The 23984-nt window shown below is 33.9% G+C and overlaps 1 long non-coding RNA gene across 1 annotated transcript; it reads right to left on the reverse strand.

Moving 5' to 3' along the window:
- Positions 1 to 20284: 20284 nt before the first annotated feature.
- Positions 20285 to 21976, reverse strand: LOC127718057 (uncharacterized). Its single transcript, XR_007989541.1, has 2 exons — positions 21491 to 21976; positions 20285 to 20935 (listed from the first exon to the last, which is right to left on the reverse strand). It is a non-coding gene; the product is annotated as an uncharacterized LOC127718057 (long non-coding RNA).
- Between the last annotated feature and the right edge of the window lie 2008 nt (positions 21977 to 23984).

Below are 23984 nucleotides of genomic sequence, written 5' to 3' on the forward strand. Positions count from 1 at the left end.
TAATAATAAGGGATAATATATTACGTATGGAGAATAATGGTCAAAATTGATAAAATATAAAGGAAATGGTATAAAAACCTAAAAAATACGGAATTGAATGGCCCCCAACAAGACCCTCAATTATATTGCCAATATCTCCGTATACTATCCAGAAACACCAACAGACTACCTAGGCTATTATGCAAACGAAATTTATAACTTTATTGATAAAGATATGCGTTGAAAGCTTTTTTGGGAAGATAATGAAACAAGTCAAAATAGTTCACCTTTTTTATTGACCGATTGACCGAATTTAAAACAGCAAGATACTTGACTGTGAACAAATATTCGATGACCTTAAGTTTGATATTCCAATGGTTAAATACAATACATTCAAATCATTGGACGGGTAACAAAAGGTCTGTTCTGTAACACTCCCAAACGTGTCCTTCCCCCCAAACGTGTCCTATACCCCCAAACGTGCCTATTCTCCCCAAACGTGTCTATTCTCCCCAAACGTGTCCGTAATATTCAATATTCCCCAAACGTGTCCGATTTCATAACCCCCAAACGTGTCCGATAATTGTTATTCGCCAAAACGTGTCCACTTTTACACGCCAGAACGTCTCACGTCTTTTAGCGCTAATACACTCATGTCTTTAATGAAACCAATAACGTTATTTTAACGCAATTGTATGATGGGGGACACAGTTGATGAAGTGGTCATTTATTAGCATTAGTTTGTTCAATGCCAGTTTTAATTATTAGCATAAAAAATAAATGCAAATTTAATCTGTAACATATAAATTGACTTTTAACTGAAATTGATTATTGTCCAGTTGCAAGTATTTCATGCTCATTTACAATGTAGAGCAAACATACATATAATTCTTGAACTGTTGAATACATCGTTTACTATGTGAATTAGTTTGTACTAATAAAGTCCGATGATGTCGTTTATACTATTCCAAATACGGCGGTTTTCAGAATGATTACTTCCCTTCTTTCAACAGTTCTGATATTTTAAAAGCTCTTAATATCATAACTGGTAATCAGGTTTTTTAATAAATTTTAGGCTCGAGCATCATGAAAAACACGAATAAGAGACACAACGTCCAGTGCCAAATATTTCATGCATTATTTGAACGAAATTATGTTAGCAATAAATACATTTGTCATTTCGGGGCCTTTTATAGCTGACTATGCGGTATGGGCTTTACTCATTGTTGAAGGCCGTGCGATGACCTATAGTTGTTAATTTCTGTGTCATTTGGTCTCTTGTGGAGAGTTATCTCATTGGAAATACTGTAGATAGGTTTTATTATCATATCGGGAATTTAGGATTGGGCCTAAATTTTTACGGTTATTCGGGATTAACACTAGTTGGGATTTTAATCTAAAAAATTTAAAAGCGAGTAAAAAACGATTTATGTATGTCTTCAGACTGAGAGAATGGGATATTCTCCCTACACGAGGTATCTGATTTAATATCTACAATATAACTTAGCATGGCTGCTTACATTTACATCCAACAAATCCGAACGAACGCCCCCACTTTTACCCAGGTTATACTGCCGGTTAAGAAAAAAAACCTACTTATTTTCTATTTTTTTATGAAATAGTAAAATGAGTATACGTTAATGAAAAAACAATAACCAAATAACCTACGTATTTATAATTTTGATTTGACACGATTGATTTTGATACGATTGATAATTCCAGTGTAAGAAAATAAATAAGGACACCTTGTGGGATTGGACACGTTTGGGTGTTTATTAAAAAATTGACACGTTTGGGCATTTTTACAAATGACATGCTTTGACGCTGTTTTACAACTAGACATGTTTTGCAGGTGGGTCTCATTAGGGTCTAAGCGTGACCCGGGATTGCCAATTTTTTGTAAGCGTGACACGTGAAAGTCAAATTATTGTGCCGTGAAAACGGGAAATGAAGTCTAGCGGGACACGGGAAATTACAAAAAAAATGAGAATTGCTTACGTACATAGTGTAAGCGGGATACGGGAATCTGACAAAACAGTAAGCGGGATCCGGGATCAGAACCCCCCAATGAGACCCCCTTGCAGTTCAGTGACGTCATGTGGACACGTTTGGGGGGAAGGACACGTTTCTGAGTGTAACAAATGTATTTACGAACTTTCAAAAAAAAGTTCATGGTTTCGCTAACAAGCAAGCAATTTAGTTTAACGCGATACACTAAAATACTTCAGGTGTAAGACTATACATTTTGAAAAGTAAATAAAAAAAATACAGTTGTGTTATAATATATGGGTCGACTTCCTTTAATTACAAGTTCAAGAAGGTTTCAAGCAGACACTTTCACTCAAATTAACTTCCAGTCTGTCTATCAGTCGTTTAGGTCCTATCCCAGATCTCACCTCCCCCTTTAGTTGACAGATCTTTCGTGATCAATTTTCTATCGGATTTCCTTTGAAATTATCATTTTTATTAATTGGTTTATGAGTTTAAATTTCACAAATTCTAGGAAATATTTTACGAGCGGAATGTAAAATATTATTTGCAACTTGTACAAATGCAGCATATTGATTAATGCTGAATAACATATATATAAATTACAAATAATTACATCCGCTTCAGTTTTGCAGGTTAACAGTTTTCTCATAAAGCAAAATTCAAGAATCGTTGAAAAGACAACTTTCTCGAGTTTTACATTTCCGTTTAAAACTTTGGTTTTAGTGAACATCATTCGTGCGATAAGGGGCGTCGTCACTTCTGTTCCTATGTTGAGCGATTGGTTGGTTGGAAAAATGATAATGCTACATTGCATTGCACAAATTATACGGCAAATTAATTTCTTATCATTTATATTCAGCACTGCTATCATAAGGGAATTTTGATTAAGTATTTACGGATTTTTTTAATTTCTAGTTTATCCTGTATAATGCCGATAACAAAAACGCTTGATAACCTTTAAAAGAGCAGGGATACAGACGATCCTCTCTATCTGGTAAATGACGCCACAAAGGTGCACAAAATTGACGATTTTTTTCCGGTAAAGGACATAACTCGAAAGTGGTCTATTCACGTTTTTCGGCAGACAGATTTATATGAGTTTTTCCAAACTTGTATCCGAATCCAATATTTGCCTGCTATGTAAAATTGTACTGTTTAAGTGTTAAAATGTTTTCAATAATAAAGAATGTTTAAAATAATTCACGTTCAATATTTATTTCAATTATTGTTTTGAAAAGCTCTCAATTAAACCATTTCTCCGACCTTTGCTTAAAAAGCAATATATTCTCTTCTTCAATTTTGATTATCTCTTTTTTTTCTTTTAAAAGTTTGAAAATACCAGTCAGTTTTTTTTAGATTTTTAAAATATCTTCAAATAATTGTATGTGAACATTTGTTTTATAGTAGTATCTATTGATATTAAGATACAGTCTAGTGCAGAACATAAGAGTTCTATTTTCTCTCTCTCTCTTTTATCATCAACCCTCTCTATCTCATTCGTTCATTCATTTTCCACCATTTTATCATCCATTTACAGTCGCTATTTACTCCCGCTCTTCACTCCTATGTTAGCAATTCATTTAGCGCATTTACTTTCCTCACTTATTCAGTATCTCTCTCAATCATCTTCTCTCAGTGACCGTCTCACTTTGCCACTCATTCCCGATCATCCACACTCATGGATTCTCGCTCATCCAGAGATTCTGGCTCATCTCTCAATCATCAACTCTCCTTCGCGCACCTATCGATCGTCTCTCTCTCTCTCTCGCACACTCATCCACTCATGCACACTTTCTCTCTAGTTCGCACTCAATCTCTCTCTAACTCATTCTCTCTCTCTCTCTCTCTCTCTCTCTCTCTCTCTCTCTCTCTCTCTCTCTGTCGCTCTCTCTCTCTCTAACTTACTCTCTGTCTCTCTCTCTCTAGATCACTGTCGCTCTCTCTAGCTCTATTTGATTCGCTCTCTGTAGCTCGCTCTCTGTAGCTCACTGTAGCTCGCTTTCTTTCTCTTTCATGCACTCTCTCTCTCTCTCTCTCTCTCTTTTCTTATCTACTCTTTTTCGTTCTCTCTCATTCATTCATTCTCCGTCTGTCATTCATGCACTCACCGTCTCTACTCACCGTCGCTATTCACTCCCGCTCTTCAACTCACTGTTGGCAGTTCGTTCTAGCGCTTTCACTCTTTCTCGCTCATCCACTCTCTCTCGCTCATCCACTCACTCTCGCTTATACTGATCAATAAATATTATCTTTCCCTGGACATCCTCCTAGGCAATTTACAACCTAACAGGACTTATTCCACTAATGTGATGACTGGCTAAGGCAATGTTAAGTACTACTCCGCTATGAATAAACACATTATATCCAGGAGAACACCACAGTCTACCATTATCTGGGAAAGGTCGGCACCCTCACCTTCAGTTACACTATTAGCAGGGGAGCAAATGCAGTCATTTGACGTCAAACATTTGATTTCAATAGAATTCTGGTATGCTGTGGTATCTTTATAATTGATTTCTTTCAGTTTAATCTTCCTGAAGGAACAGGACATGTTATGTCGCTATCATTTGTATGATGATTGTTTATCATTCTATTTACTTTTCAAATGTTATTGACTAAACAAGTTTTCATTGATGAATGATTGAGAAAATTACAAATAGCCATATTAAAGGGTGGTAACTGCCATTGTTTTTTTTTTTTTTTCAATTGCTACTATATGACGGTACGCGTTTCGTACGACCAATACCTTCTACAGCTTTCAACCCAGGTCCTCGGCTTTTCACCGAAATCTAGCACACATATAAGTTGTGACCTTTGTTTATTCCGTCAGACTTGGAATATACAGAATGATATAGAATGAATAAAACTGTCAACCTTTTAAAACCTAAAAAGTGGGATAGAGACCTCATTCTTGTGGATTTTTTAAGAGAGGTTTGTCGTAGAGCCTATTATACGTGGGAATTTATACTAATAATGCTTTAAACATTTGTCAACTTTAACACGAATTCAATCATTAATGAATTAAATAACTAAAACACATCAGGCTTGATGCAAAAACTACAGTCTCTAAATAGCATGTTTCGCTCACCTGGATCTATCTGCATCTTCAACAATGGCCACTCTCCAACATTGTAGACTGGATTATAGTTCATAACTAAAATATCTTTTTTGTTGATGATGTTTTGCTGATCATTATTTTATATTTAGTTTCTCTCTAACTACTGTAAATTTTTGTTTGTTTTCTAAAAACACAAAACTAAGCAAAAATCATCATTGAAGGGTAGTAACTCTTATTAGAAGTAGACTGACTATTCTGGCTTTGTGTGAACTATTTTCTCTATCTTGAATAGTTTTTCCCCAAAACACAACAAGCGTAAAAATAGTAGACTAACTTCTGTCCTAGTTTTGCTATCTCTACAATTTTGAATTATTTTAAAAGATTTGATTTCGTGGGCACTGAATGACGTAGAGTCAAATGGTTACACATTCAATATAACAAATTCACCATTTACTACAAGCTTAAAGGATTTTATTCACGGCGAGACACATTGAGAGTTGAATTGATTTAATCACGGGGGTCGGGGGTATGTTCCTATATAAAAGTATACACAGACGTGCCGCTAGTATAGGTTACTTTTTTGAAATGTCAAATATATCAATGGGTTGCAATTTCACGGAGTTTTTACAACTAGTTTTAATGGCATCTGTGAAAAAATCTACATCTGATTAATTTCGAAAACATATGATTCAATCAGCAACCTTGTCATGTATTTCATCTCAATTTCTCGATCTAATCATGTTGTCAGGTCATTAAAGATTGCATATTTTGGCTTTAATATTGATTCACTTATAGGGTCTTTGCATCGGAATTAAACATATTTATTCTAAAGCCAGTTGTTGGCATGACACGGGTTATGTTCTTCTCATATATTTTATGATGGTTTAATACTAAACCCCTAGGAGGGATTGTGCCTGATATTCATATGATGAAGACATAATCTTTCAATCAGTTTAATTGAGGTCTGGAGCTGGCATGTCAGTAACTGCTAGTAGTCTGTTGTTATTATGTATTATTGCCATTTTGTTTATTTTCTTTTGTTTCCTATTCTGACATCGGACTCGGACTTCTCTTAAACTGAGTTTTACTGTGCGTACTGTTGTGCGTTTGTTTTTCTACATTGACTAGAGGTATAGGGGGAGGGTTGAGATCTCAAAAAACATGTTTAATCCCGCCGCATTTTTGCGCCTGTCCCAAGTCAGGAGCCTCTGGCCTTTGTTAGTCTTGTATCATTTTTAATTTTAGTTTCTTGTGTATAATTTGGAGTTTAGTATGACGTCCATTATCACTTAACTAGTATACATATTTGTTTAGGGGCCAGCTGAAAGACGCCTCCGGGTGCGGAAGTTTCTCGCTGCATTGAAGACCCATTGGTGGCCTTCGGCTGTTGTCTGCTCTATGGTCGGGTTGTTGTCTCTTTGACACATTCCCCATTTCCATTCTCAATTTTATTATGAAGCCTGGGATAGTGCCCGACCTATTCAAGCGGCTCATCCTATCCTCAACGTTTTGATTTCATGGGCCTTGAATTGCGTATACCTGAGTAACATGGAACACATACTAGTATATTTACTAGAATCATCTTACACATTTTATTTGAGACACATTGAGAACGGTTTCACACGTATACTGGTATTCTATTCTATTGTTGGTTTGCTTTCATATAGATATGTACCTTACATCCGTTTATATTATCATTCATAGGTATTATATAAACCTAAATATTTTTAAAACAATCAATTATTGGCTTGACTATTGCCCACTTACTCGCTCATTCATTCACTCACTCTGTTTCATTCATTAATTCATTTGCTCTATCGCTCACTCTCTTTCATGCACTCTCCCACTTATTTACTCTCCCACTTTCGCGCATTCATTCTCTCGCTCTTTTATTCACTCTTACATTCCGCTCTAAAACTCACTCTCATTCATTCACGCAATCCTTCTCATCCACTCCTTTTTGTCTTATCCACGCCTTTTTCTTATCCCCCACTCTCTCTCTCTCTCTCTTCTTCTCGCTCATCCACTCAGTGTCCCACATCAACTCAGTGTTTCTCATCCACTCACTCTCTCTTCTATTCACTCTCTCATTTTTATCCACTCTCTCAATCTCTCGTTCTCTGTCATCCAATCATTCTTGCTCATTCATACATCCACTCATTCAGTCACTGTCGCCATTCATTCTCGCGTCGCCATTGACTTTTGCATCGCCACTCACTCTCGCTCATATACATCACTCAAATGTTATCTTTCCATGGACATCCTCCTGTGCAATTTTCAGCCCAACAGGACTTACACCACTAATGTGATGACTGCCGAAGGCAATGTTATGTTCTACTCCGCTATGACTAAACACAGTACATCCAGGAGAACACCACTGACTACCAGTATTTGGGAAAGATCGGCACCCTCGATTCAGTTAAACATTATTAGGGGAGGAGCAAAACTATTCATTTGATGTGAAACATTTGATTTCAATAAAATTTTTGTATGCTGTGGTATTTTTACAGTTGATTTCTTTCATGTTATTTTGCTATCATTTGCATGATTATTGTTCATCATTCTATTTACTTTTTAAATGTAATTGACTTAACATGTTTTAATTGATGAATAATTGAGAAAATAAAAAATAACCATATTAAAGGTGGTAACTGCAATTATTTTTTTTTTAATTGTTACCATATGTCGGTACGTGTTTCGTGTAAACAACACCTCCTACAGTTTTCAACCCACATCCTTGGCTTTTCACAGATAGCTAGCACAAATATAAGTTGTGGCCTTTCGATCAATTTTTATTTATTCCGTCGGAATAAGCAAAATTCGAAACAAATGTACAAATTTTATGTAATAAAATTCAGTTTCCAACCCAAATCCACGAAACTTTACATACAGATTCAAAACAATTATACTAAAGTTGTCCATTAACAATTATGGAATTTGCTCCGATATTTCCTCCCAATTTACAGATTCGGCAACTTTCATTTTGCAGCAAAATTTTTCGAAAGACGGGATCAATTTTGTGTTATCAACTTCTCCTACAGTTTTAACCCAGATTATTGAAACTACAGTTGAAGTTGTGCACCACCTCATGTAGTTATTTATAGATGTTTTCATCATTTATATTTCTATATATTTCCATATACTTAAATTTTTTAAATGCCTCTCTTCTTTTTTTAAAAACATTTTGTGTTACATGAGTCTATGGCCAATTGCTTGTAACATTATTTACTAGGAGCAAAAATAAAAACAAAAACAAAAAACAATTGACAAAAATTGAATTTATCTGTTTTTCATATTAAATGAAAACTACTATCAACTTTTTAAAGCTAAAAAAGGGGGATCGAAATATTCTTCATGGGGATTTTTTAGGGAGGTTTGTAGAAGAACCTATTTCACGTTGGTTTATATTTACACTAATAATGCTTTTTAAAATATTGATCAATTTTTAAATGAATTCCATCATTAATGAAGTAATTACCTAAAAGACATCAGGTAGCTTGATATAAAAACTACATTCTCTAAATAGCATGTTTCGCTCACCTGGATCTATATCCGTCGTCATCTGCGAAACATAACGGTCAAATTTGTGAATGAATGCCTGATCTAGGGAATAGTTTTCGTTCTTTATTGTTAAATAATGACCTAAAATGAATAGTAGCTAGTTTATAAAAGTTAACGGACTACGACGGACTACGGAAGCCGGAAGCCGGACGCCGAGTGATGTGAAAAGCTAACTTGGCCATATGGGCAAAGTGAGCATTAACAGTTACTGTTGGAAAATTGGACTTTCTTACATTCTTAATCCTCAAGTTTTAATGATTACGGAGTCCTCTTGGTCTTGATATGTAAAATCCAGTGCTGGAGTTGTGAAGGAAATTTATATCTACTGCGCTGGACATTATATCTACAGCACTTGACCTTAAATCTATAGCGCTTGATTTTACTTTTGCAGCGCTTCACTTAAAAAAATCACAACTCTCTATATGTATGAAACCATTAGGCCTTAGTAAACAATGATTTTTTTTGTCACGTTCATTTAGACACCAATCGTCCATTTGTGATTCTCTGGTTTTGTCGGATTTTCCTTCTTCAAGGTGCCGACTTGAAAACATTTGAAAAAATTGCCCAAATGGGACCTTTTGTCGGATTTTTCTTCTTCAAGGTGCCGACTTGAAAACATATGAAAAAATTGCCCAAATGGGACCTTTACAATAGAGCCTATTGATACTGTTTTCATTGCACCCTTTTTTTTTTTTATCTATTGTAGTTTTCGAGATGAACGCAAAATATTAAAAGCCGCAAAGTAAATCTCCCCGAACTGAACCTTTATTGAAAAAAAATATTTCAAGGGGATCACAATTTTAGAATGCTTTGATGGACAAATATTTACAAAACATTATTTTTTAATTGAAAAAATGTGTTAAAATTTAGAATAAGTTATTAGAGTCTTTATCCAAAATCAATATGAAAAAGGTACGGCTTACTATTTGGACATTATAAAAAAGAAGATGTGGTATGATTGCCAATGAGACAACTCTTCACAAGAGACCAAATGACACAGAAATTAACAACTATAGCTATAGGTCAGTGTACGGCATTCAACAATGAGCAAAGCCCATACTGCATAGTAAGCTATAAAAGGCCCCGAAATGACAAATGTAAAACAATTTATACGAGAAAACTAACGGCCTGATTTATGTACAAAATAATTCACGAAAAACAAACAAACGACAACCACTGAATTACAGGCTGCTGACTTGGGAAAGGCACATACAGAATGTGACGGGGTTAAACATGTTAGTTAGCGCCCAACCCTCCCCGAATCTTGGGACAGTGGTACAACAGAACAACACAAGAACTGTACAAAACAATAAACAAAAAAACGCATATGATCAACAGCAAGAAACAACAACCACTCAATTACAGGCTCCTGACTTGGGACAGGCACATATAGAATGTGGCGTGGTTTAATATGTTAGCGGGCTCCCAACCCTCCCATAACCTGGGACAGTGGTGTAACAGTACAACATAAGAACAAACTATAAAATTCAGTTGAAAAAGACTTAAATCATCAGATGGATACAAATAGAAATACATCTAACAAAAACACAGAGTCGACGTGGCCGGGTACTTGTACATCCCAACAACAAAAAGACACTAAGTACAGACCTGAGAGTACTCGCAGTTACTGACAGCTAGTTCAAAGCCAAAAACAACTAATAAAAAAAATCATGCGTCTAAGACTACATCGTGTATTGCTCACCATTTCAACTGTTTATAGTCCATAACCAAAAATTATTATTTAAATTACTCCTACAAGGATCCATCGCCAGAATAAATTTGGTTGAAATAGAAGTTACATGTAGTTATAGACTTTGATATTCTGGTGGTATTACTTTTACCAATCGGAACTAAATGAAGGTCTTTTGTATAGGACTTTCAATACATTATTCTTACAAAGATTTATTAAAATTGGCTGAGTGGTTTCAGAGAAGAAGATGAAAATGTGAAAGTTTACGGACCACGTATGCTTAATGACGAGAATAGCTCACATGGCCTTACAGGCCTGTATAACAACTAGAGGCTCTTTAGAGCCTATGTCGCTCACCTAGGTATATGTGCATATTCAACACTGATTGGACTCTCTCCAACAATTAAGACAAAAATAGAATATATGACAAAAATCTCTTTTTTATTGATCTTGTATTGCTGATCATTATGCATGTTTAGTTTCTCTCTATCTTCTTTAGTTTTTGCTCAAAACACAAAAGAGAGTTATAAAAAAAATCTCATTTAAGGGCTTCTTCTTCCAAATACGGGAGTGGACTCCTAAGTAGGAATATAAAAATTCCCACATTTTGTGTGCTATGTACATACGGACCTAATCAAAATAATAATAAGAAGAAAAGGGCAGTTGCTCATATGAAGATTGACATTCTTTTACCTATGTCGGCAAAATTTGACTTGTTTTTGGATCTTCCCTTGTTCATCATTTTTTTTTTATTTTTAAAAAAGTTTCTATTTATCTGTTATTTATCTATTATAATTTTTATTATATAAGGCAAAACGCAAAAAAAAATGGTAAAAATCGTCATTAAAGGGCAATAACTCTAATAAGAAGTCGTCGGAAATTTCCTCCATATTATCTTAAGGGCATCCGATACAGTTTCTCGATATAATGTCATTTTTATAATTTTGAAATATGTTGTAGGCCTTGGCGAGTTATTAAATAAAACACAAAATAAAGCATAGGTCACCATGCTTGTTTTCTAGAAAATTGAGGCTGAACATTGGGGATTTGTGCAATTTTGTAAAAAAGTTAGGCAATGTTATAAAATTTTTGGAGCAGATATTCTTCGTCGTAAATTATTAAGATCGGGTTCAATTTGAAGCTGTGATAAGACACAATAAGGAAAAAAATAAATCCCTACACGAATAACTATACAATTATGCAAGCCTTGCTTGACATTGCGGACCAGATGCTCAAAGTTGTATTTTTTTTAACCTAAAAAATTGGGAAATAAAGTGTTTCTGAAAATGTCATTTTTATCATTTTTCTACATAAACTGCATTTTGTCATGCTTTCTCCAAATCTCAAATAAAAAATATATGTCACCGTGCTGGATTCCATGATAAACACGAGTTATCCTAAAAATTGAGTCCCCCCTTTGGAACCTCAACGTTAGCGCTAAAATGCACGACGTCGCTGGCAGACAATTTCGACGTTATCTCTGCAAGTTACCGGCGACATTTTTAGATGTATAAATACTGCTTGTAAACAGCTACCTATAAATTGGTCAAATTGTTTTCGGAAATTAAATCGTGTGAATCATAAATACCTGTCTCTGTTTGTGGTCTAAGTGAGAAACATCGCAAGAAAAGTTATTACGGAATGTTGATAATTTTACGGCTTTTAGAATTAAAGACTCGGCAATTTAGAACTTGACATACAGGTACATGTACTGTACACACTCGTGTATTATTTTTTACAATATGTTGACCTCTAGATGTTGTTTTTTGTTTTGTTTTGTTTGGTGGGCTGCTGTTTCATTACAATACTCCTTAAAATCCTTTTATTCACGTTTTAATAACTTTTTAGAATTTCACATTTATTCATAAAATTAAACTTTTATTAGGGTCAATGATTGCAATTGAATAAAATTTATAGGCTTCTGAACAGTTTTAAAGTTCACTTGATATACTTATTTCCACTGGATCACAGCACAAAGGTTACTTACATGAGGTCTTTTCCTGCAAACGGAACTTCTTTTTTGTACATAAATTAGGCCGCTAGTTTTCTCGTCTGAATTGTTTTACATTGTCATTTCGGGTCCTTCTATAGCTGACTATGCGGTATGGGCTTTGCTCATTGTTGAAGACCGTACGATGACCTATATTTGTTAATTTCTGTGTCATGTTTGTCTCTTGTGGAGAGTTGTCTTATCGGCAATTACACCACATCTTCTTTTTTTTATGTTGTCAGAAAACAAAAACAAAATCTTATAAAGGAGAATCTTCAATTTGCTAAAGGATGATTTTGTCCAGACAGAGAAACTAAACCCATAATTTTGAAATTTTTGATTTGGCAAAACGATTGAATTAATAGCGAAAGGACTGGACATATTACGTATTCCCCCACCCACCCCCAGCTTTGGGTTTGTTTCTGTTCCTCTCCCAACTTTCCACACTATACCCACCTAAATTACGATTGCAAAGCAAGTCAGTGGCGGATCCAGAAATTTTCATAAGTGGGGGCCCACTGACTGCATAAGAGGGGACCCGCTCTCGTCACGCTTCAGTTCAGTGATTCTCTATATAACCAACCAAAATTTTTCCTCAAAAGGGGGGGCCTGAGCCTCCCCCCTAAATCCGCCTCTGCACGTCACTTTTATAATCTTGTACTATTATATACTTTCTCTTCAGTTTTTAATGCTGTTTTTTAGGGGGAAGAGGGGAGGGAGTGGGAGAGGGTGGCAAGTTGCGATTTAAATCCAAATACTTCTCTCATAGCGTATTTTTATTGGTAAATAACTATTATATTTTTTCACCACAGCACGACGCATTGCGGGGTACATAAAATATCACACGCCCATTCCTCTGTCTGTCCTTTATGTCCTTCTGGTTAATAGATTTTTCAAGTGTACAATTCTTGCCAAATTTTTATAAAACTAATATCGTATGGACACGTTCGAAAATCAGTGCATATCAACTATTCTTTAAAAGAGTTATGCCATTTGGAAATATTAATCATATTGGAAATTGCATTGTATTTGATGTCAATCCGTCATTTCTCTAATATATTTGTAAAAAAAAATAAAGAACAAAATAAACAGCTGCACTACGAGCGCATGATACGCCCATCGTCTTATGAAAAAAACCCATAATAAATGTTTTTAAAATAACACGGGGGTTGTACAGGAATTCATGCTAAGTATATCCTGACTCATTCCTTATACTTTCTCAATAGGAAGTTTATATATCACATCATGTGTTATATGATATCAAATTGAAGCTCAATAAAAATTCAAGAACTAAAAAATGAATTAAAGATTCATCACGAAAAAGTATACAGATCTTTAGATTAATTTAAGTAACAAGTATATGAAGTTTTATGCAATAATTATAAATAGTTTCTGAGATACGGCGCGACATGTGAAAACCCCCTCTTTTTTCATAAACTCAATAACTATAAAATAAAATTTTGAATCATCCCCAAAAAGTATACAGATCCTCAGATTAATATAACTAAGAAGTGTGTACAGTTTCAAGCAATAATCATAAATCGTTTTTGAGATACGGCGCGAACTGTGAAAAAAACACCCCTGTTTTAGTTACAAAGTCCTGTAATTCAAAACGTTCACCAAAAAGTATACTTATCGTTTGACTATCATAAAAAACAACTATGTTAAGTTTAATGAAATTTGGATATTTGTGCTGTACCATGTTTAAGACGGACAGACAGACGCCGGACATTTGTATACCATAATTACGTTCCGTCAAAATTTTACGGGCGTAAATATTGTTGACTATTGCCTTTTGTTAGATAAAATACGTGCAACGTGGAAGAAATAGGAACTTTGTTCTTTTATTAGTTGTATCATTGTTAATATTAGTGGCATACCATTATTTATTTTAGTAAATTGTTCAGTTAGGAAATTTACTTCTTCGTGTACCTAAATTTTTGGTATTAGTTTTAAAATATCATTGGTTTTCTGTGCTGTAATAAAATGTCAGAAAATCGGATTCGGACCAAATCATGGATGATGAATGATAATAAAAATGATAATTGACATGCATTACATTAGTAACACCAAAAGGGTCAGTCGTCTTGAGATTGCTCACTATACGATCCTTTGTTGAAGATCTCACAGAAACAGTAATGTGTTTTATTTCTTCTGATTTTATTAGACTGTTATCCTGTTAGAATCAAATGCACTAATATTAATGGTTTAGAAGTTAGCATGCGGGAGAAACAGAAATTGAAGCATCGAAAATCCACATTACGTTTCTTATTACGGAAAATTACACGCATTACGTCCCGCAAAAAGTGACGTTTTGCGGGAATTCAAACGCATAACGTCGCGCCAAGAGTTAACTCCCTTGAAACTGTATCGGATGCCCTTAAGGGAATACGATACAGTAGCAGGGGCAGATAATAACGTTTTCCAAACTTTTCGTGTTGTTTTCGCGACGTTGTTAATCAGAACGTTGTAATTTCGCGATGTTTCTAAAAGAACGATTACATTTGGCGACGTCGCTCTAGATGTAGTCAAATTTGCAGAAATCCACTGACGTCATAATCCCGATTGCGCGAATTTGAAAAAAGTACCTGCAATGAAAATCGGCCAAATCACGAGAATTGTTATATTTATTCATTAATAAGGAAGTCAACAATATTAACTTCGAATGGGAAAAATATCAAATCCACATTCTTAACTTTGTATGTCTGTTATTTCATATAGGAAATGAATAAGAGATATGAAAAACATAAGACGTCGATGAGAGAGAAACCCAACTACACAAAAAAAAACATAAGTAATTTATATAGTAATTTCACCATTTGGCCAACTCTAAATCGTAATGAGAATTGTACGGATAAATTTAACAGAAACTATCAACAAAATGACAAAAAAACGTAATAAATAATGACAGCGCATCTTACTGTTCCTGACATTGAAAAGGTACATTAAAGAGTTTAACGGCATTTTTAGAATTTAACCCGTGGAATATATAAGTGTATGAAGAAGAATTGTCAGTTAAAATGACTCAGTTAAAAGCCCCGTATTTTATACCAAAAACAAAAACGCACCCGTTGATGTGCTAAGCATATCCTCTATGTACATATTGAGAGAGAAAAATCGGCACACAGGAATTAAGTATTTGACAGACCAGAGTTGCAACTCATTGATGTTAAGTTACTGACCAAATACGAAGTCTTTTTGTAAAGTAGTTTCTCAGATAAGAAACAAAATATTTGTTGGACCGGACAAACAATGTGGTTGCACTCACTCCTAGATTGAAGGTATAATACAGACAAGTAAATCAATGATTATATGTACCGTAATTAAAAAAAAAAATACCCTGAAGACAAGCTTAGGTAACTTATCTATTGATACAGAATCATTAAATTTCATGCTCTAATATCGACTGCCGTATGAAATATTATACTACACTGTAATTGACTAAGCTGACCCGATTTAATGTGGGTATGATTTTGTGTTCATGTAACGCCTATAGAGTAGGTCGTTTCACATTTTCATGTCGGGGCTTTTTAAAGCTGACTATACGGTGTGGCTTTTTCTTTTTCTTTTTTTTTGTGTTGAAGGCCGTAGGGTGACCTTTAATAGCGTTTATCTTCGTCATTTGAACTATGGTTGATAGTTGTCTCTTTTGCAATCATACCAAATGTCCTTATTTTTATATCATCCCCCTTACTTTATAATTGTTGCACATTTTGTCATGTCGGGGCCTTTTGAATAATTAAAACTATGTTCAAGCTTTGTTGTCTACATGAATTGTATGACTAATGTCGGGCAGAGATGCAAATTAGTTTTTTTATTATATATATATCTGTTTTGTTTCCGAACATTTCTTTTTTAAAAGTAATTTACTAGAATACTTTTTCTATCCAAGTTTCATAACAATTCATAAAGGTTTGTCAAATATGATGCTATTTTACGAGGAGCCAGCTTTATTAATTATCATGATTAATATCATTGATTTAAAAAAACACCTTGGCTCTACCACTGAAATTGACAACGTAGTATAGTGAACGGCGGGAAAGATTTCATGACGTTGTTGCGAATAAAACTTATTCCAACGTAGTTTGGCGCCGTTTGCCAATAAAAATTAAGGTTTATTGCTTTTATTGAAAAAACAAGCACATGGACCCCCAGTATTTTCTTTTGCAATCGATCAAGTTCTGTTTCAAGAACGCTCAGCCAAAAATTTTAAGAAAATATCAACGATAGAATTTTTTCTGCATTTCTGTGTAGACGCAAAAATATTTTCAACTTCTTTATTTCACTTGTATTTAAAAGAATTTAGGATATAATTATTTATTTCAACCGTTAACTTGTTACAACATGCTGATGCCATGGATCAAGGGAACATTTTACAAAAAACCCGGTTAAATTATGACTGTTCGTTCAAAAGTACTGGTACTTTCCTTAAAAGTCCTTATTTATGAAATTTCAGGGTTTTTCCTTCAAATATGCAAATTTCGAACCAAATTATCTCAAAAAGTAAGTCATGAAGGTATATTTTTCTTTGCATATTTCAAAGGACACATCGAAATTGACCTTCTACCAAAATTTCAAGAAAAAATCAACGAGGGATCTCTACTGTATCGTATGCCCTTAAATGTCGAGCTTGTCTTGCTGATCATTGTTGTTTATTTAAGTTTCTATCTATCTATTATAATTTTGAAGATATTAGGCAAATACACTTAGAATCGGTAATAATCATCATCAAAGGGCAATAACTCTAAAAAAAAAATCTATTATAGTTTTCAAGTTGATATGCAAAAATGAAAACAAAAAATGGTGAATTTGTCATTTAAGGGCAATAACTCCTATAATTAGTCGCCTGACAGCTTTAACGTCTATGAACAATTGGTAGAGCTCAACATTTCAAACATTTTTGTTCTGTCAGATATTCTCTATCTATAACGGTTTTCCAAATACTAGACAAAACTTGCATTTTACCCCTATGTTCTATTTTTAGCCATGTTGGTTGGCAGGCGGGGTCATAGGACACATTTTTAAACAAGATACCTCAATGATGATTGTTGCCAAGTTTAGTTAAATCTAGTTCAGTAGTTTAAGGTAGATAGGGTGTCTTCCTCCATCTTGGATTTTGAAATACCAGAAAACAATCGGTCTAGATCTTTAATAAAAGGTGCAAATTTTGAGAGTAGTAGGTAATTCATGCTTAAGAATTTTCATTTCTATATAGAAAATGACATATTTTATCATATTCATGGTTGTATTTTACAAAAAAAACAGAATACTTTTGTTTGATTCTATTTTTTCCAACTTTGCCACATAAGGGGATGCAACTCAAATGTAAGGGCAGATAATTCAGATAAAGTTACTTTTACAATAGAACGTGTTAGGAATTTACCTATTTTATTATGTAGCAAGAAAACGGGTCCCTTGACCCCATTTTGTCTTTTTCTTATCTGAAAGCATACTAATAGAGCTATCTTCTCATATTTTATCTCAAAATTCTATGGTGTAGTTTTCGTTTTATGGCAGAAAATTGGGTTTTCCATGCATAATCTATACAAAATCTGTCAATTTTGCACAACCTATAGCGTGAAAAAAAGCCCCGTGACCCATTCTTTTTATTATTTTTTTTTAAAAAGCATGATATAAACTACATTTTGGCAAATTATTAAAAAATTCTATGGATTATAATTAAGAGGAAAAGATTTTTATAAAAGTTAACGGACTACGACGGACGACGGAAGCCGGAATCTGGACGCCGAGTGATGTGAAAAGCTAACTTGGCCCTGTGGGCCAAGTGAGCTATTAACAGTTACTGTTGGAAAACTGGACTTTATTTAAAAAAAGAATATTTTTAACATCCTTAATCCTCAAGTTTTAATGATTTCGGAGTCCTCTTGGTCTTGATATGTAAAATCCAGTGCTGGAGTTGTGAAGGAAATTTATATCTACTGCGCTGGACATTATATCTACAGCACTTGACCTTAAATCTATAGCGCTTGATTTTACTTTTGCAGCGCTTCACTTAAAAAAATCACAACTCTCTATATGTATGAAACCATTAGGCCTTAGTAAACAATGATTTTTTTTGTCACGTTCATTTATACAGCAATCATCCGAGCTTGATTACAAGGATCCGAAAACGCTCCATTCTATTTTCTGTTTTAAAGACCATTTGTGATTCTCTGGTTCTGTTGGATTGATACACACCTTCAAAACTTTAAAAGCTGAAATTTCATTGGCTGATGTAAATTAATAATCACCAGAACAAAAAGTAAAATGGAGTGGTGTCATATCCTTGTAACCTAAGCTTAGACACAGGATATGTATCTTAATCAGATTTGTTAGACACCGACTATATTCATCTTTTGTGGCTGCTAGCATGTGTATTTTCATGGACTCAGGACAAACATATTTAACGACTTTGATAAAAAAAAAAATTAAAAAAATTTCAGTAACATAATTATTGATTTAATTTCATTATTGTATTATTTTTCCCTCGTTTTCCATGGAATAAAAATAATGTCTATTTCAAGAAATTTGATGAGCGGCTTCCATCGAAACATTTTTATTGCGGGTTACTGTCTAGTTAAAGCTGTAAAATACATGCACGAAAACATAATAAAAAGCTTCGCGCAAATGTACTGCACAGAGTTGAAGTTAATCCCATATCTCCTTTTAAACTTTTTCTAACTACTGTACCACTAGTCTATCAACACTTATGTTGTGAGTTCGAATCCCGCACGTTGCAGGTAAGCTCGACTCCAATCTTAGTTGACTAGAATTGTCAGTTTTCCTACCGAAGTTCGGTGGTTCTCTCCGGGCACTACGGCATCCTCCATCAATATAAACTGACCGCCACGAAATTGCACGATTGTGTTGAAAGTGGCGTTAAACACCAATCAATCAACAAAGTAATTAATCAATCAATCAATCATCCATACCGGTATAATTATGCATGAGTAGATAATTTTATAGCTTTTCTTATGAAATACTTTTTTAAAAATGAGTGTGATTTAATTGGTGTCTTTTGCAATAAAAGATGTTTTATCATATATCGCGGCAGCACGGAAATTCTTTAACTATCTCCTGAATTGGTTGATTCAAAATTTCCTCCAAAATGTTTGAAGCGTTGATTATTGTTAAAGGTGGCACGGTAGTATTTCCTGGCCCATAAGGGATAATGATAGCCTTTTTAGAATTTTCACCACTTTCTAACACTGCTAAAAATTCTACATTCATAGTTTACTGAAGTACTTTCATTTTACTATTCAGAAATGAATTTGAATATGTATCATGACCGTTTACTTTTTTTGCTATCTTTAAGAACCTAAGGCCACTAGTGCTTTTAGGTCTTTTATCGTGCAGTGAAAACAGTCTCCGGGACAAGTTTGCACTTCCGCTGAGTGCAAAAGTTGTCACCTTAATTTTTGGAGTTAAGTCAAAATGAAGTTGATAACTTGGTTGGTATTGATTCCCTGATATTTGTCCTAACATTTTTTGGCTCTAGCACCACTGTTGAAAAAGTTATGCCCCTTTTTTCAACAATTTCCTCAGAGGAAAAGTAGTTTTCCTCAAGGGAAATCAAATTTCCCTTAAGGAAAAAGATTTTTCCTTAAGGGAAATTGTATTTTCCTCAAGGGAAAAAGATTTCCCTTAGGGAATTTGCTGCATTAATATTTCCTTCGAGGAAATTCTATTTCCTGTGAGGAAATTTGCGGCTTCAAATTTTCCTTTGAGGAAATTTGAGGCTTCAAATTTTCCTCTGAGGAAATACTTTTTCCTGTGAGGAAATTTGCGGCTTCAAATTTTCCTTTGAGGAAATACTTTTTCCTGTGAGGAAATTTTTGACAAACACTTTTCCTTGAGGGAAAATTCAAGACCACAAATTTCCTCTAAGGAAAACATTGTTCTCCAAATTTCCTCTATGGAAATTTCTGTTGTTCAATTTTCCTCTATGAAAATTTCATAACAGTAAAAACAGTATGAATATAATTTTTCCTGAGACTGAATAATTGATACAAAAGATAATTAAAACTTTAATAAAATGTTCACTGATGAGTAACATGGAATACAAAAACAATAGGCTAGCTGTTTGAGACAATACAATAATAAGCAAAACGCTACGAATATCATATTATTTGTGATGTTATTAATATTGTGCATATTTGCAGATTAAATAAAATAACCACTTTTCATGTTAATTTAACTTTTCTTCTGTTTAAGCTGCTGCGTACAATTATTCAATCCCCTTCATAACAGTTCAGTGCATAAATAATTCCATCCACCAGACATCTTCCTTCTATTGGTAGAGAATACATTTTTGCAATTTGTTCTTCAAACATCTTCCTCTGTATATTTGATATGACAGAGCTATGTACATGAATGGATAAAGCAGGTGTTTATTTCGACAAAATATTATTTTTTCTACATTTTTCCATAATCCTTCAGTGAATATGTAGGTTGTTGCAATTACACAATTGTGTTCTTGTGCATCTATGATTGTATTCCATTTTTTTTACAGCCATTTTGTAGAAATTTCCTATTTTCTTTTTCCAGGTAAGCACACATTTCATTTCACATTAATCCAATTAGCACACAATGTAGAAAAGTATTAACCTTAAGTTTCCTCTTCTGTATTGACCTGTTAATGATCATGAAAACCAAGAAGTCTCACCTATAAATACACAATATATAAATTGAGAAAAAAAACAGAAATATGAAATAAGCTTATTTTATTATGTTTAATATGAACATTTTGAGAAACTTAAATTTGATATTCTTACTAATCATGATTATGAGTTCTGTTATTTCAGTGCTTTGTGTCCACGACATAATATCAGTCGTTTTAGTGCCTTGCAGTGATAATGAGTTGAGCCACTTGCAATAGTTTTTACAGTTTGTTCATATGTTGTGCTATTTGAACCACTGTCCTAGATTATGGTTAGGTGGAGTGCTCATAGACATGATTTTTTTATTAATTGTTATTGGCTTTGAACTAATTTGGATTGTTTAAATCTTTTCATGTTGGGTCTATATTGGCTGACTTATAAGGTATGGGTTTTCTCATTATCGAAGGCCGTCATTGGTCTTTAATTGCTTGCATCCACTTCATTGAACTCTGGTGGATAGATAACTCATTTAATACCATACCACATCTTCTTATTTTTATAATTTTTATAATAGTCTTCAATCAAGGGCAATCACTTTTATTATATAGAAGTGGTCTTACCATTTAGGCCTTGTTGTCTTCTGTTTATCTTGTTTTGCCGATCATTTCTACTGTACAGTCGTAATTGTTTATATTTTTCTTTATCTTCTATATTTCTTGCCCTAAACTTAAAAAAGGTAAAAACTATAATTTAATGACTATAACTATCATTATACATCAGTATGTGTTTTTCTATATACCATGATATAAAAAAGGAATGAAATATTTGTGCTATTTCATTTCACAGACTATTTGCCAGTCAACAGTTTCAAAGACATAACCACGGTCAATAGTTTAACAAACAAACATTCCCGTACTTTTTCATCGTGTTCATACTAATTTTTCAATGGACAACAATGACATGATTAACTATTCTTTCATGATTTGTGTGCTTGACAACATTAAACTCTGAAATATTGTTAACAGTATAATCTGTATGTGTCTGTAGTCAAAATTTTAAATTAATATATTACTTACAGAAGCAATTAAAACAAGAGGCTCACAAAATGAATGTAGTCTAAGAACTTAAAAATTTCTAATTTACCTATTCAAACCATATCATTATTATTTGCTTTTATATATAAATCAGAAATAACCAATTCAAAATGGAAAATTTTAAAGAAAACAAAAGGAAAAAAAATCCCCCCCCCCAAAAATTTTGTGAACCCCCTTATGATTCATCACCCCCAAACTCAATCCCAGCCTTCCCTATGTGGAACGGTACCTTACAGTTCAATTTCAGAGAGATCCATACACTTGAACACAAGTTATTGTCTGGAAACAAGAAAAATGCTTGTTTTTTGCCCCCTTTTTGGCCCCAAATTCCTACACGTTTAGGGCAATTACCCCCAAACTCAATCCCAGCTTTCCCTTTGTGATATGGAACCTTGTAGTACAATTTCATAAAGATCCATACACTTACACACAAGTTATTGTCCTAAAACTAGAAAAATGCTTGTTTTTTACCCCTTTTTTGGCCCCTAATTCCTAAAATTTTGAGGCAATTACCCCCAAAATCAATCCCAGCATTCCCTTTGTGATATGGATATTGTGGTACAATGTCAGAGAGATCCATACACTAACACACAAGTTATGTCTGGAAGTTACAAAAATGCTTATTTTTGGCCCCTAATTCCTTAACTGTTGGTACCATAACCCCCTAAATCAATTCCAATTGTGGTATTGAACCTAAAGGTAAAATCCATTCACTTAAACTAAAGTTAGAGTGCGAAAACCAATGTGTCTTTGGACGACGACGCCAACATCATACCAATATTTTGACCGCAAAATTTTTTTGCGGTCGTATAAAAACTGCAAAATTTCCTTAAAATTACCCATCTAGTGGCAGCAACCCAACAATGGATTGTTAGATTCATCAGAAAATTTAATGGCTGATAGAACTTCACATAATGAACAATTTTACCTCACATAAGATTTGCTCTAAATGCCTTAGTGTTTGAGATATAAGCTAAAAACTGCATTTTACCCCTATGTTCTATTTTTAGACATAGCAGCCATGTTCATTGAAGAAACAGAAAATAAAACACAAGCTTTATTCTAAATACCGTAGGGTCATATGCATTCAGCCTAAGTTTGGTTGGAATTGGTTCAGTAGTTTCAGAGGAGAAGATTTTTTAAAGTTAGAAAACATGATAAACAAATTGTGTAAAATTGTCGTTAATGTGCAATAACTCCTTAAGAGGTCCATTGACAATTTTGGTTATAGAAACTTATTTGTAGATCTTACTTTGCTGAACATTTTTGCTGTTTACAGTTTATCTTTATCATTAATAATATTCAAGATAATAACCAAAAACTGCAAATTTTCCTTGAAATTACCAATTTAGTGACAGCAACCCAACAATCATGACAATGGATTATTAGATTCATCAGAAAATTTCAGGGCTGATAGAACTTTTAACACCTAATGATCAATTTACTCTGTGTCAGATTTGCTCTAAATGCTTTGGGTTTTGAGATAAAAGCCAATAACTGCATTTACGCCTATGTTCTTATTTAGCCATGACAACCATGTTTTTCGAAGAAACAAAAAACAATACACAAACTTTATTGAAGTTACCCTAAAGATCATTCAGCTTAAGTTTGGTAGGAATTGGTTCAGTAGAGGAGAAGATGTATGAAATAGTTTACACCCGACGGACGCCAATGGTTGATGACAGACAACGACAGAAGACAACAGACGCCAAGTGATGGCAAAATCTCACTGTTCCTTTAGAACGATGAGCTAAAAAGACAAATTTAAAAAATTGCGCTGGCTCTATCCAAAAAAGATTTTTACAGTGTAGTGTACTACTTTTGGGACAGGACATAACATAATAGAAAAATCTATAAGCTATAACTCAAAATATGGACAATTTTATGTTTAAAGGGTCTATAATTTAGTTTTGACAACTTCAGACATACTAATATTTGACCTTTTCAAACTATACCAAATTACTACTTTAAAAAGGATGTTCACTACTCTGTTTCAAAATAACAAGCTTTTTAAAAGACT

Source organism: Mytilus californianus, unplaced genomic scaffold, assembly GCF_021869535.1.
Source record: "Mytilus californianus isolate M0D057914Y unplaced genomic scaffold, xbMytCali1.0.p SCAF_10, whole genome shotgun sequence".
Lineage (NCBI taxonomy): Eukaryota > Metazoa > Mollusca > Bivalvia > Mytilida > Mytilidae > Mytilus > Mytilus californianus.